The sequence below is a fragment of the Rhinichthys klamathensis genome, unplaced genomic scaffold (genome assembly GCF_029890125.1).
Source record: "Rhinichthys klamathensis goyatoka isolate OS25496 unplaced genomic scaffold, OSU_Roscu_1.1 h1tg000102l_1, whole genome shotgun sequence".
NCBI classification, from domain to species: domain Eukaryota; kingdom Metazoa; phylum Chordata; class Actinopteri; order Cypriniformes; family Leuciscidae; genus Rhinichthys; species Rhinichthys klamathensis.
The window spans coordinates 1,279,448-1,294,602 of NW_026606641.1; positions in this window are offsets into that span (position 1 = coordinate 1,279,448).

Sequence of the window (15,155 nt, forward strand, 5' to 3'; positions counted from 1 at the left end):
TCTACTGGCTGGAGTGCCCCTGGAACGAGCTTCACGGCATGTTGTTGTCTCAACAGATGCCTCCACCACGGGTTGGGGCGCCATGTGCAATGGACATGCTGCCGCGGGCTCCTGGACAGGACCCCAGCGCCTATGGCATGTCAATTGCCTCGAGTTGCTGGCAGTACATCTTGCTCTGCACCGCTTCCGGGCGTTGCTCAAGGGTCAACACGTACTAGTCCGATCAGACAATACCGCCACTGTAGTGTACATCAACCATCAAGGTGGTCTACGCTCCCGCCGTATGTCGCAACTCGCCCGCCACCTCCTCATATGGAGTCTAGGGATGTGCATCTCCATAGCCAGACTGATCTCATGAAATGGCGTATGTATGACACGCCAATTCGTATTTCCATTTTTGGCGTGCTATCAACACGCATAATCGCTTTTCAGCGTGTTTATCAACGCCGTTGACTTAACGTTACATTACTGTATATATAAATATATGACCTACCCCAACCCCGTCCCTAAACCTACCCGTCACTGGGGTTAATACCATTTATGAGTGTTCCCCTACCATCCTAGGAAAAAAAAAGTATTGCTCCCCAGATGTAGATCTACATTTTGCTTCGTTTCGCTCGGACATTTAACGGCGTGTACATACACGCGGAATCACTCGGACATTTAACGGCGTAGACATACACGCAAAAGATGACGGTTCGTTTCGGCGTGGACATACACGCGGATAGCTCAAAATGCGTATAGATAACACGCCACTTGACTTGAAAGTGGCGTGTATGTTTACGCAAAGTCATGATGCCATGTTGCCATAGCTGAGGCCGATGCGATACACATCTCGATGCATAGCCAACGATACGATACATTAAAGATACATATAAGCAGCTACCGATGCGATGCAATACGATTCACTCAGCGGGGCTATCATATGACAATTAAACGCGCAGCCAGGGTGAAAGCTTTCAGCCTGATCTGAGTGGCCATACGTGTGTCAACACTCATGGGGCTGCAGTAAACTCAGATAGCACTGAATTCTAGACCGCCAAAAGCTTAGCTTGTAAGGCGGGTACCTCCAGGTTATAGTATTTTATAAATGTAGACGGCGAGGCCCAGCCCGCAGCCGTACAGATATCTTGCAGGGTAACCCCGCTAGACCATGCCCACGAAGAGGCCACGCCTCTCGTGGAGTGCGCTCTGACACCCAAGGGGCACTGCAGGCCCTTTGCAGTGTAAGCGAGCGCAATGGCATCCACTATCCATCTGGATAGGCTCTGTTTTGAGGCGGCAAGTCCCTTGGAGCGCCCGCCAAACAAAACGAAAAGCTGCTCAGTCTGTCTGAAAACAGACGAGCGCGACACACTATTACGATGCGGTGCGATCCGATTTCGATTCGATTCAACGCAATGCGATTCAATGTAATACGATGCAATGGAGAAAAATATGATGCTATCCAATTCAATATTATATAGATAGTTAACATTTATTTCTTTTGTTCAGACATACAGCAGATCATAAAGTAGCTTAAGTGCCATCTGACTTTTAATGCATGGCTCTTTCACAAACAAAAGATTTGGTTTTCACAAAACCAAAAGATTAGGCTAAATAAAAATAGACATTCTTTTCCTGTCCTGTCTCCAGTTACATTTTTAACAGCTCACACATTTAACAGTGAAACAATCTAAGGATGCTCAGGGATAAACAATAAAGAAATATTCTGTAACTTGCCAGCAGGCGTATGTTAATCATATATTATACATTATACTATTATACAAAGCAGGAGCTGTTTTAACATAAACAATAATACAAAAAAAAAAAACTTTCACAAACAGGTCTTTCATAACTGTATTCAAATGTAAAAAAATATATATATGAAAAACTATTATTTGCAGTCACAGGCTTCTGTAAACCAGATTAACTTAAATGTCCTACTTTAAGGTTTAAAGGTGACTCTCAGGATACGCCTTGCACTCCGTAGTGTTGTGATACGTCATATTCACGTAGCAGCTGCAGCAGTGGTGATGAGAGAACACGCTTGAGCAACAGTACAGAAAGGAGAAATCAATCTAGTCGAACTGGACGCGCGAATGAGGCGAAATCGCGCCACAGGACCTCCAGACCCGCGTCAACGCGTCTTTACATTGACTTAACATGAAAATCACCCGCTACAGGCACTCTATCCGCGTTCGGTGTGAACGCAGCAGTTACATAATGAAATATTGGTCACAAATGATTGGTCACTTTCTAAATAGTAAAAGTATAAGGCATCTACTAATAATTATATATGAATAAATCGTTTTTTTACCGATGCAGATATGTTAGAAATGATGCATCGCGATACAAATGCCACACTTATTTAAATCGATGCATTGCACCGTTAGCTTTTATACCGATCCACCGATGCGAATCTGTGAATCTTACCATCCCTAATGGAGTCAGAAGCATCTGAGGTCGCTTCGAGCCATTTATATTCCCGGAGCCCTGAACTGTGCAGCCGACGAGCTCTCACGGCTTCAGCCCCTCCCCGGAGAATGGCGACTCCATCCCCAGTTGGTTCAGCTGATTTGGGACCAGTTCGGGGACGCACAGATAGACCTGTTTGGCTCTCACGACTCGACCCATTGCGACCTGTATTATTCCCTGACCGGGGCACGCTCGGCACGAATGCACTGGCGCACAGCTGGCCGCGGGGCCGCAAGTATGCGTTTCCCCCAGTGAGCCTCCCTGTGCAAGGTCAGGGAGGACGAGGAGCAGGTCATTCTGGTCGCACCGCACTGGCCCACCCGGACCTGGTTCTCCGAACTCGTACTCCTCGCGACAGCACCTCCCTGGACAATTCCTCTGAGGAAGGACCTCCTTTCTCAGGGACGGGGAAAGGAGTCCCTGAGAATGGCACCCTCTATGGCACCCTCGTCCCGATCTTTGGAACCTCCACGTGTGGCTCCTGGACGGGACAAGGCAGGTTTGAGTACCCTACCACCAGCGGTGGTGGCTACCATCACTTCCACTTGAGCATCGTCCACGAGACACGCCTACGCGTTGAAGTGGAACCTCTTCCTCAACTGGTGCTCTTCTCGCCGAGAAGACCCCCGGAGATGTTCGATCGGTGTCGTGCTTTCCTTCCTTCAAGATGGATTGGAGCGAAGGCTGTCTCCCTCCACCCTTACGTTACCGCTATTGCCGCACACCATGATACAGTGGAAGGTAAGTCCGTAGGGAAGCACGACCTGATCGTCAGGTTCCTGAGAGGAGCGAGGAGACTGAATCCTCCTCGCCCTCCTCTCGTTCCCTCTTGGGACCTCTCAGTGGTTTTAACTGCCCTGCAGAGTGCTCCCTTTGAGCCTCTGCAATCAGTGGAGATTAAATTCCTGTCTATGAAGACAGCTCTGCTGATTGCACTGGCCTCCATCAAGAGGGTAGGGGACCTGCACGCATTCTCCATTGGCGAAGCGTGCCTGGAATTCGGGCCGGCTTACTCTCACGTGATCCTGAGACCCCGGCCTGGATATGTGCCCTTCCGGGACCAGGTGGTGAACCTGCAAGCGCTGCCCCTGGAGGAGGCAGACCCAGCCTTGGCACTGGTCTGTCCAGTACGCGCCCTCCGCGCCTATGTAGACAGAACGCAGTGTTTCAGGACCTCAGACCAGCTCTTTGTCTGTTATGGTGGGAAGCTGAAGGGAAAGGCTCTCTCCAAGCAAAGGCTGTCTCACTGGATAGTGGACGCCATTGCTTTGGCATACCAGCAGCAAGGTCGACCGTGCCCCCTTGGTGTGACTCCCCACTCAACCCGGAGTGTGGCATCCTCTTGGGCTCTAGCGCATGGCGCCTCGCTAACAGACATCTGCAGAGCTGCAGGCTGGGCGACACCCAACACATTCGCCAGATTCTACAATCTCCGAGTGGAGCCAGTGTCCTCTCATCTACTCGCTTCAACCAGCTAGTACCGGACCCGCTCAGGTGTCTTCGCTTGCTCGCCATTCCACTTGTAGGGTATGGACCAATTAGACACACACTAATTATTCATTATATACAAAGGTTTATGAAACTCCAAAACTAACAGCCCAAATGAAACAAACACACTGGCAGAACCAGGGTGTCCTGTTACATTGAGACTGATAACAGACTTTATGACCTCAAAAAGGAATGTGGCCACATGTGCAAGAAAGAGACAATGGGAAACCCTCTTTAATACAAACTTTGCTGCATTAGTCATATGCCTCCCAGAAACTGTGTGAATGATTTAATGTTTTGTGTACTTTTAAGTACTATTATATATAATCCTACGGTATGTATTTGATTGGTATGTATTTGGTTGTACAACCTATCAACGGGCAATGTAACCTCACCTGTATCATGTCTCCTACCTAATTAATCCTCACCTAATGACTCACACTTTGATGTACATCACATTCCTTTAGAATGCACTGTGGATTTGTTATGTCTATCTGATCATTACTGAACAGGAAAAGGGTGAAGCTTTTTCTTTTGGACTCTTTGGACAAAGAGTAATAAAAATCTCCCCCAGATGAAACTCCCGCCAGGGAGTCCACTCCTCTGATTGGTAAAGCAAACTGAGAGAGGAGGGATCTTCTCAGCGTTATTTAGAGACTGTCCACAGCGACCGCCCTCTCTTGGTTCTCTCATCTGGCCGCAAACACACTGCCGATACGGGGAGGAACCCCTCCCCCCAGGGCCCAGCAGGCCATGCTTTCATGCTCTCAAAAGGGAGTCAGACTGCCTTTACTTCAATCCAGAAAACTGCTCACCCTGGACCCACATTCAGGATGGAGAGAGAAGACTCTCTCACAAAGAACCAAGGACAATCTCAGGAGTTTGGAACCACGACTCCAATCACCCACTCTTCCGACTTCCTCACTTCTCCTGAGTGCTCGGCGCGGCCTCAACAGGGCCCAGGGCCCCAGGCCTTGATGTGCTCATGGAGAAAGATAACTTTCAAACAACTTCCACTTGACACCGCCGGAACCCTCAACGACTTCAATTGTCCACAACTTCAAGAATTGTTCCCACTACAAATGCAAGTATTCAATTCAATGAAATGTGAAAATGAAATGTTGTTGGTTCTTCTCAGTTAGATGGATCTGCCCCATCGTTCCCTCTCCTTTCCAATCTCATTCTATCCCTTACCTATTTATGTATTTATGTGTATCTGTACATATATGCACATATGTTTGTTTAGTTTATTTATGATTTAGTTAATAAAACTTGTACATAATATGTATTTGGTTCTGATTTGCTTGCAATACTGAGTCCCTTTACGATTTAGATTTTTGCTACAAGCTCAAAGCGCTGTATAAGCTAAGAAATGACTATTCTTCTGTGGCCATGGAAGGTAACTGTTTCTTAGAATAAATGAATAATCAAAGAGCTAGTTGAACAAACTGATTAATTGATTGTAAGATTAATTTAGCCATGTCAAGTTAATCCAATTAACTGACCCCAAATATTCATAATTAATAATAACAAGTTATTATTGATTATTAATATTTCATATAGCTGATCCTTTACATATGGTGGAGAATTTTAAGGCATCGTATTAAACATTGTATGCAAGCAAACAGTAATCAATCATATGTTGTCCCATAAGTTTTATTAACATCTCATAACATGCACTTACAAGTTTCTGAGTAAATCAGCAAAACTATAGCCTGAATATGCCTTCCTACGAATGGCAGAAAGTTTCTCAAATGCTATAATGCATATTTAAATCGTACGATAAGAAACTCCTGATATTAGCGAAGAAATCCTAATTTCAGATAGAAGTCGAGCGTACGTTAAGCCTTCTCTGACGAAGAAATCTCAGATTAGCCGCGCGTATAAATGGTACCAGAACAAATTAATCTGATTATGGACGAAGAAAACTCCATTCTCAGCATTTTGAAGGTGATCTGAGCGATGCTCCTCAGTCACCAATCAAGGCCTTGTTGTTCGTTACGTCATTGTATTCATATTAAACCGCCGAAGCGCCCATATGAAACAATCGCGTCAAATTAGTGGTATAAATTCTAGCCTAGCTAACTAGTAATTTGCCATTGTCTGGGAAAGAACGGTGCTGTTTGATTTGTGAAAGAGTCACTCACATGCAACGTCATGTGCTTAAGCTAGAGACACAGTGCAAACTTTCAGCACAGCTCGTCCGCTGCTCCGGCCGACCTGTGTTGTTGGTTGGCATTGCGTCCGGAGCAGGCGTTTCTATCTATAGTATATATCTGAGAACAGCACCAATCTCACAGACCCTCGTGTAAACAAGCGACGGTTGTAGCCAATAGCTCCCTCAATCCTAACTTACATGCATAACTTACAAGTAAAACCCTCTACCTCGAGTGATAGTTTTAGCACCGCCTAAAAACGTAGACACGTTAGAACGTAAAAGTGTAATCTTAAACCAAAGACTATAGATTTTGCGTGATTTGAACTGAGTGATTTGAACACGAGTAATGAGAGTCAAAGCTCTTCGAGGCTTTGAATCAAAGGAGTCAACTGCGTCACAAATGATTCTTTGTTTGAAGCGCCCTCGCTGGCGACCCCTGCTGGTCAAAACAGTGTAAGTGTAGCAGAAATCAACGGAATACCTTTTACAAACCAATCGCAAAGGTTTTATCAAAAGGTGTAATCAGGTAATGGCAATCCGCGAGCTACCTAATGTCGTTTAATATGAGGTGTCTTTCAAGGCACAATATCTTAGTAAACTGTAGGGCTCGTTTTATGAAAACTTGACTTGAAAGTCAATCAGACCCTTTATCAAATGCATCATTAAATGTGTACGAATCTATAAAGTAATATGAGATCACATAGAGAACAGATACACACTGGTTCACGAACCGTTGAAATTTAAAACAATTTCAAAACAGCTATGACGCGTAACGAAGCCCAGTTTAATAAAATCACGTGACCTTAGCAGTGATACACACTCCGAATGATTTGAGACGAATGATTCACCCTGGTGTCAGAGCTTCACGAAGCACGTCTCATAAGAGGGTTAAACCACTCTCTTCTCTCTCTCTTTCTCTCTCTCGACCCCTTCCTCTTGGTTTCACTTTCAGATTGAAACCCAGATACTTTGGTTGTCATTTGTGTTTCTTTTATTTCGACCTAAACCTACCCCTATCGTATTCTGTGTCTTCACACCTGTTGAGCCGGAGTATTCCTATTCGATTAAGTTGAAGTTACTTAAATTTGGAATTTAATTAAATCAATGTACTTATCCAAGTTCCCCTCTAGTTACCAGAGCTATGAGAACACTTGGTGTTTACTTTTATTTTATTTCAATTTATTTATTTACTTTTGTTTCAGCCTGAATTCTTATATTCAGCTAAATAAAGCTTAACTAAATTTGGAATTTAATTAAATTACTTGATACGCTTCCCTTTCCTTTAGTTTTCTTAGAGCTATAAGGACGTTCTAACTTTACCTTTACCTTATGTTAGATCACTAGTCACTATCCTCATCTTCTCTCTCTCTCTACAGGATTACAATATCTAGCGACTGTTGTTTCCTTAGCGAGTTACACAGGTCATTAATATCCTACTTCCTGTTTGTGTTTTACCCCTCCTCACTCCTTAGCACCAAGCTAAGTACATGAAGTACGGCTAACGCAAATGCACAGTAGGTCACAGACAGAACTAGAAACACTTCCCGTTGTTTCTTCTTCTGTTGACCTTGATGTCTGATGTGTCCCTGCTAGTTTAGTCTAAACAGCAGCTTACCCATAAGTGACACCATTTTACCTATGTCTCCTAGCTAAACTTAAATAGGTAAAACACTCCTTTCTTCCTCTTCCTTTCTGGTTTCATCCTTTCTCTTATTTTTGGTTTTACTCTATTTGTTACTCTCGAAGTAAAACATCTGAAAAGAACCAACAGCATTTTTGAGTAATAGGTTATGACATGTAAGAGCCCAGTCATCAGTCGACGCTGCCTAAAGGACGTCAACTAAGATACTCAAAACCTTTTGTTGTGTGTGCTCACCAACACTAAATTTTAGCTGCTCCACATAGCCGTTGTCCCACACAGATAGCTCACCACCTCTGTAGAAACTTGCATTTGCTTTTGCCATTTCTCTCTCGCGTTCCCGCAAGTGTGCCAGTATGCCTCAGACATCCAGCCCTACCACCCACCGGGACCACCAGGAGACCCGGCAGAGCAGTGTCATGGACATCCTTCAGCCGGAAGCAGGCAACGACCTGCCACGGCAGAGAAAGGAACAGTTAGACGACACGAAAGTGGACATCTGACACCCAGCCTGAGCCACCAAGAGCTGACCAGCATCATCTTCTCCTTGGCCACACTCCCACAGGCCTCAAACAGGAGGTAAATGAACTAACGCTGCCAGCCACAGAATTCCACAGAGAACGAACCTTGCTCAGCGAGAGAAGACACAGGACAGAGGCAAAGACCATGACAGAGCGGAGCAACTGAAAGAGATCACCAGTCTTCAGTCGGCTGACAGCTGCTGAGCACCCGCCAACAACCGGGTAAAGAACTGTTTCACTTAAAGAACTTAAAACTGGTTGAACTCAAAGAGAGATGCTAAAGCCATCAACGTGCAGCTGAAGTCCGAACACTGACTTAGCGATGCTGTAACATTATGGACGAACTCCATGCGGTCCAAAGAAAACTGCAGCAGTCCAACCAACTGCAAATGGACCACACAAGAAAGATGTACCCTGCTGACCTTCACATCAGCAGCGTAAGCTTCCCCAGCCCTGCACAAAGGGGGGAGGAGCCAAAAGCCCTCGGCTTAACCCTTCACCAGCCAGTGCCCTGAGAGCCCCTGCAGCTACAGGAGGAAAAGGTAACTCAGACAAACCCTGAAACGGCACATGAAGTGACACTCAACGATCTCTAGCGAATGGTCAGAAACATCCCTGCCTTCACACCAGAGCTTGCAGGAGACCACACGTCCCTGCCAATCTACGAGACATTGATTTTCACCTGCAGTCTTCGACCGGTGTGACACATCAAGACAGACTCCATCTGCTCTGGACACATCCAGCCCAGCTGGGCCCTGCCCAGACACCAAGCAGGACAGACCTAGAAGTGCCTGTGCTACCACCACAGACTCCGAACGAGCTTTCTGTGGAGCTTACAACGAACCTGTGACGGAGGAGGACACCAGCTTCAAGAAACTTCTCCTCCAAAACCAGTTAGTCACCATATTTTTGCCTGCCCCCACGCAAGGCCCACTCAACGATGCGTGACCTGATGCAGAAGGCCTTTAACACAGAAGGCCTCAGAAAGGGTTCCTAAGACCCCATTGACTCTGAACTGCAAAACCAGAAGGCACACAGCATGACCAGAATGCAAGACTCTGCTAAAAGGTCCCTGGTCAGTATAGGGCATAAAACTTTTAAAGTAGAGGAAAATGTGTGCTCAAAAAGAAGCAAGACTCTCCATTAGTAAAAATAGAATTTTACTGATTTGAATAAAATCTTGAATGGACGTGTAAGCCTCACGTGCCAACAGACTCTGCACTGCTTTTTGAAACACAACGACATTGTGACACCCGCTGGTTGAAATATGCACTGCTGCACATTAGTTTCCATGACAATGACTTGTTACAGGAAATACTAACTTCTTATACGCATTTAGGTCACTAGTTGCTTGCTTGTTTGGATGGAGATAAAGTGATCGCTTGAATTGACATCTCTACTGTAATTGAAAGAGTCTTAACACATTTTAGCATACATTCAAATGGTATCAGTATAAGTTGAATTTGATTTTAGCGAAGAAACCCTAATTTCAGTGTTAAAGCGTAAGTCTGTTTTGACGAAGGAATCTCAGCTCAGCGGCACGTAAACTGTACCAGAGGTGATTATTCTGCTTTGGTTAAAGAAATTCCAATTGCAGTATTGCTTAAACCTGTTCCTGATGAAAAAAAAAAAAAAATTCTCAGTTCAGGGTAAAATAAATGTAGATTTGGGCCCCCCTCTCTACACTGTAAAAGCCCTACACATTATAGTTAGATTAATGTCATTCATCTAAGCTTTATCTGTGCATCTAAAACGCTGAAAAGTCAGTATTTATGCATGAGATGTACGTAACCATGTGTGCTTAGACAGGTTTTGACTTACAGCTAATCTGCTCCTTTACTCTTTGAACAAATAGAAGTTGTTTTAGAGTAAAGAGAAGAGTAGATGAGTAAAATTTGCAAATGTCAAACCACATTTGCATTTTACTAAATGTAACATCAAGTTCTTTAAAGACTTAAAGTATTGGCGCCCCATTTCAACTCGTTTAAACATGCATAACTCATTTAAAATGTGCAGACATTCTCCATGGACTGTTGAATTGTTCTGACATGCACTGGGTCCCATGACAACGACTCGTCACAGGAAGTGCTAACTCGTGACGTCATTTTTATTTGTATCTTACTTTGATAATAATAGTAGTCCGCTATTCACTTGTCTATTCTGTCATCTATATGATTTATTTACCTTTCCTCCCTTGTTCGAATGTGGTTCCATTTCCCATAAGGCCCAGAAAGGAACCAGAGACACCTTTATTTGTGATTTGTTTATTTTCAACAAGTGCACTCATTTTTATGACCCTGCAACACAAGTAATGTCAACGATTACTAGGGCATAACTATAGTCCTGAGGAGTGATAATAAGCATAATCTGAATAGGAAGGCTGTCCTTTTTCCTCCTATCCTTCACTTCGTCGAGCCGTCGTGAACCACCAGTTAAGTCCAGAGAAATAACACAAGAACCATCTTGAGTCATTTATTTCATTTCGGCTATGCCCTTTCCAGGAAATACTCTCGGAACCACACAAGTCTTAGCCTCCTAGCTTCCCCAGCTAAGATGATAGAGATACAAGACACACTTCACTAGCTAGCTACACATGAAACAACTAGCTTTATGCTACATACCTAGCGAAACCATTAAAACCCAGCTCTGAACTCTTTAGGGTCATGCATTAGTCTCTCACCACAAGTGTGCCAAGATGTCGCAGATCCTCTGCTTAACCTGACTTTAACCAGACAGGAGACCGAAAGGACCGACAAGCCATCGCGAGGAACACTGTTCCACCCATGGCTGCTGATATCCCAGCAAACACGTGTATGTGGGGCCCACATGGGTTACACATGGGCTACGTGGGTACAGAGTGGGCATGGGCTCAAAATGGGCATCTTATCTGGGGCCCACTTGGGTCAACTAAGTAGGTCCAACATGGGCAAACCCAGGTGGGCTCCCCATATGGGACCTAGTTGGTTCACTAATGGGAAATTGAGTACATGGGTTGAAAATGGGCTACAAGGGGACTAATTCAGTTTACCAAGACAAGTGCAAAAAGTCAATCCCAAAGATTGATTACACTGCACCTTTGAAAAAGAAAGTATTGTTATTTTGACACTTTAACATGTGACTTTAATCTATTAAAAATCTATAAATGCCAACACAATTGCAATTGTACCCAATTTTGGCAAATTAAAAGGACCAAGAAACTTCGGATACAGAGAAAAAAAGAAAAGAAAAAAAAAGACTTGAAAGTGTACAAATCTTTGGCAGGATGGATCTCGCGAGATTTCATTCAGCAATTCCCATCCCCCACTCCACGCCCTGAACCGCGCGGGCGCCATTGCACTCTCACTCATTCTGCTGTAATTTTCGGGAGGAGAATCTTGCTGTATTCAAGGTAAGAACTACAATCTTTTAAAAACTGAAATGTTAATTAAAATACATTGTTTTCAAAACATAATGTTAACCAAAAGCTTATTGTCACGTTAGAATTTCAGTTAGAATTTCGAGTTCCCTCAGATCGCGCCATTTTCCCTTATTTCTGGCGCTCTGCACGCTATTATAGCAAGTAATATTCTTAGTTTCTTATAATTGTTAAAGGTCAACTCTCCCAAAAAATGCAACCTAGGGCCTTTTTGTGAATCTACCCGAGGCAAACCTTTGTTTAAAAGCATAATTATGATGGAAACGCCAGTATTAAGATTGACCGTATTTTAGCTGTTGTTGTTTCCGGCCGCCGGTTTCTTGTCAGTCAAAAATAGTCGAAAAAATACTATTTGAACTGTGTATTATAACAAGTTGATTGGAGTTGAGACTCCAGCATAAAAATTGTACCACTGTTTTACAATATAAATCCCACAATGGCAGCAGTTTCTTAATTTTTATAAGATGTGCACATTAAACACCCAAAATGAAAGCAGGACTTATTAATATTTCGAATTTAATTAACGTTACCCGACAAGCCTGTTTAATCTGTCTGCTACCGTCTATATTGTGATCACAGAACAGCGTCATACAGCGACCATTTTAGCTTTTATTCTAAAAGTGTGCACATTCAATAAAATATTTAGGCTACATTCTTGATGTTTAATTTTAAATAAATCTTTAATAAATGTCTATTTTGTCACAGAACAACTAGTTTTCACTGAATTATGATATCTGAGAAGCTTTAACACCATCTCGGCAACCCTTTGGATTCCTGTGCTATTTTTTCCTTTCTTTATTTAGTGCTAATTCAAAAACAACTGCACAAAAGATACCCAATATAGTTACACTTTAGAATACTGTTTCAAATAATTAGTAATTCCTTTTGATGGATTTGGTAACACACATGTACAGTATTTTAAACGTTTACAGGGGTAAGTCGTGATTTTATTGCCTTCTGAATCCATAATGTTAGTGTATTGTATTGTATGTATTGTGTATCTATCTAGTGTATGACTCGATACACAATACACACAATAGATTACTACTTCTGATGTAAAATAGCCATCGATTAACCTATGGCTGCACGATTTGGGAGGACATGTAATTGTGATTATTCAGGTTAATTTTTTTGTGTTGTCTCCCCCATAATGATAATCTTGTTTTTCCTTAGGTTGGCATGGTGGACTCACTCTCGCTGTTATCCAAGGTAAATTATCAACACTATCACCCCTTACATGTGTTTTATTTAACTAAATACATCATAATCAGCTAAAAAGCATGCGCAGGTCACTTTACTTCCTGAACAAGTGCGTAGCCGAGTCCGTGTTGCTTTCACATTCTCGCGAACCGCAGCACGGATCAAGTGCAACCGAACTCAGAGCGCCTCCTCCAGGCAGTCTCGGGTTCGGTACCCCAGTGCGCACCCGGGTCCGCATGACAGCGTTCACATTAGCGATTTTTCATGCAAACAGTGCTCCTTTCCGAACTAAACTGCCAGTGTGAAAGCACCCTAGACTTTTCAAGTAAGCCAACTGAGGTAGCCTACTGTACACGTTAGCGCCTATTTGTTTACGCTAGGAATTCGCAGGCTAAGTGACTGAGGGTGCTTTCACACTGGCAGTTTAGTTCGGTAACTAACTAACATTAGCCCAGTGCATAACAACAATCGTTGATTGCTGAACAGAAATCGTGTCAGATGTGGAGTGAAAAATGTCAAGGTGGAGATAACTGCTTTGCTGCAAGGGCTCAAATATGGAATTTAATCTCACTCTAATGCTCTTTTATGTATTTTTCAGGAGGCTTGAAAAAAAAATGCCCTTACAAACCAAATTGCCAGAAGAGACGCAGAAAAGGCAGTGTCAAAGTGGCTAATCGGTGCCAGGGACAGGGGAAGAAAGCGTACTGCGAGGGCACATGGTGGAGAGCAAGATGGGTAAAAGTCTTAAGATATGCTTGTTTTTATATGGAAATACAAACTTTAAAAAGACAAGAATGATTGTAGCCAAAAGATATTGAATCAGGGGTTTTCAAACTTGTCCTGGGAACCCTCAGCACTGCACACCCACTTCAGATCTAGCAGTTTCTACTAATGAGCTAATGTGATGAATCAGGTGTATTAGATGTGGGAGACATACAAAGTCTGCATCCGAAAACTTAGGCAGCTGACTCATTGCCTTGCTGCCTTATCAGGCAATGTCTTAGCAGGCAGCGTTTACACACTAAGGTGCCTCACAAAACTGATTTTAGACAGACTTATGATGCAGCATAATGGTTTAACAACAAAGTGAACATTTAATGACTTGAATATTGAAATTACTTCAAAAGAGGTAAAAATGGGTCAAAATGTACATTTTGTGCATTCAATATGTGCAGATGGTGTTCCAGGACAGGTTTGCAAACCCCCTTATCTTGATAAACTTGATGTGGGGCACCAAAAGGCTAACCTGACACATCTGTTTGAACTGTGAAAAGGAATTTAAAAAAGTGGCATAATGGTTGATTCATTCATTTATTTTCTCTTTTCAAAGGAACGTTGGGAGAGCGACGACAGAGAAGCTGTTTTGGAAATTGTCAGGAGCTTTAACTTTTTTTATAGTTAACATTTTGATACTTGTGTTTTATAAAGTTGTAAATGTGCAATGTTCTAATAGTCATGTTAAAATTGTTATTATAACTTGCTTAATAAAGTAAAGCATGAACTACTGCTTCTGTTCATTGAATACCTTTAACATTTTAGTGTAGTTTAGTGGATTACATGTAATGTTTGTATTTAGGGGTTTACTGTAAAATAAGGTAACCCAAACAAACAAATATAGTAGCCCATATATATACCTGTTGTGGCCCATAAGAGCCCTAGATAAGACCTATCTGGGTCCCATCATCAACCCATGTGGGCAGACTCCTGTAGGCCCTAAATGGGAGCTACCTAGGTTACCCATATGGGCCCGATATGGAGCCCATCAAGATCCCATCATCAACCCATCTGGGCTAACCCATGTGGGGCCTCCATGGAAACTGAGGACAAAATTACCTGGGTCCCAGTTGGGTAGCCCAGGTGGGCCCCAGATATCAGCCCAAGTACAACCCCTTTGGGCCCCACATGGGTGTGTTGGCTGGGATCCTACAGCACCAGAGCCAAACGTAACTGCACCATGAGAGAAGAGGACCAACAACCCATGACCCAAGCCAGAGTTTCAGCCACACCGGGGAGATCAAGATTATCATCTCCTTACCCCACCTTATGGGTACGAAACAGAAGGTAAACAACCTCACATAACAGATCACAGCGTCCCACAAGGAGCAGACCTGTGCCCAAAGCCTTACAGACCGGCTAGAGACTGAGGTTCGAACCAAATTCAATGCAGCTGGACTGAGCATGCCCAGGACCAGCACAGAACTGTCACCATGGCAACAACCCAGGTACCAGCAAAGCCTTGGAAAAGCCATGGAGGACAGCACCCTCAACCTGCAAACA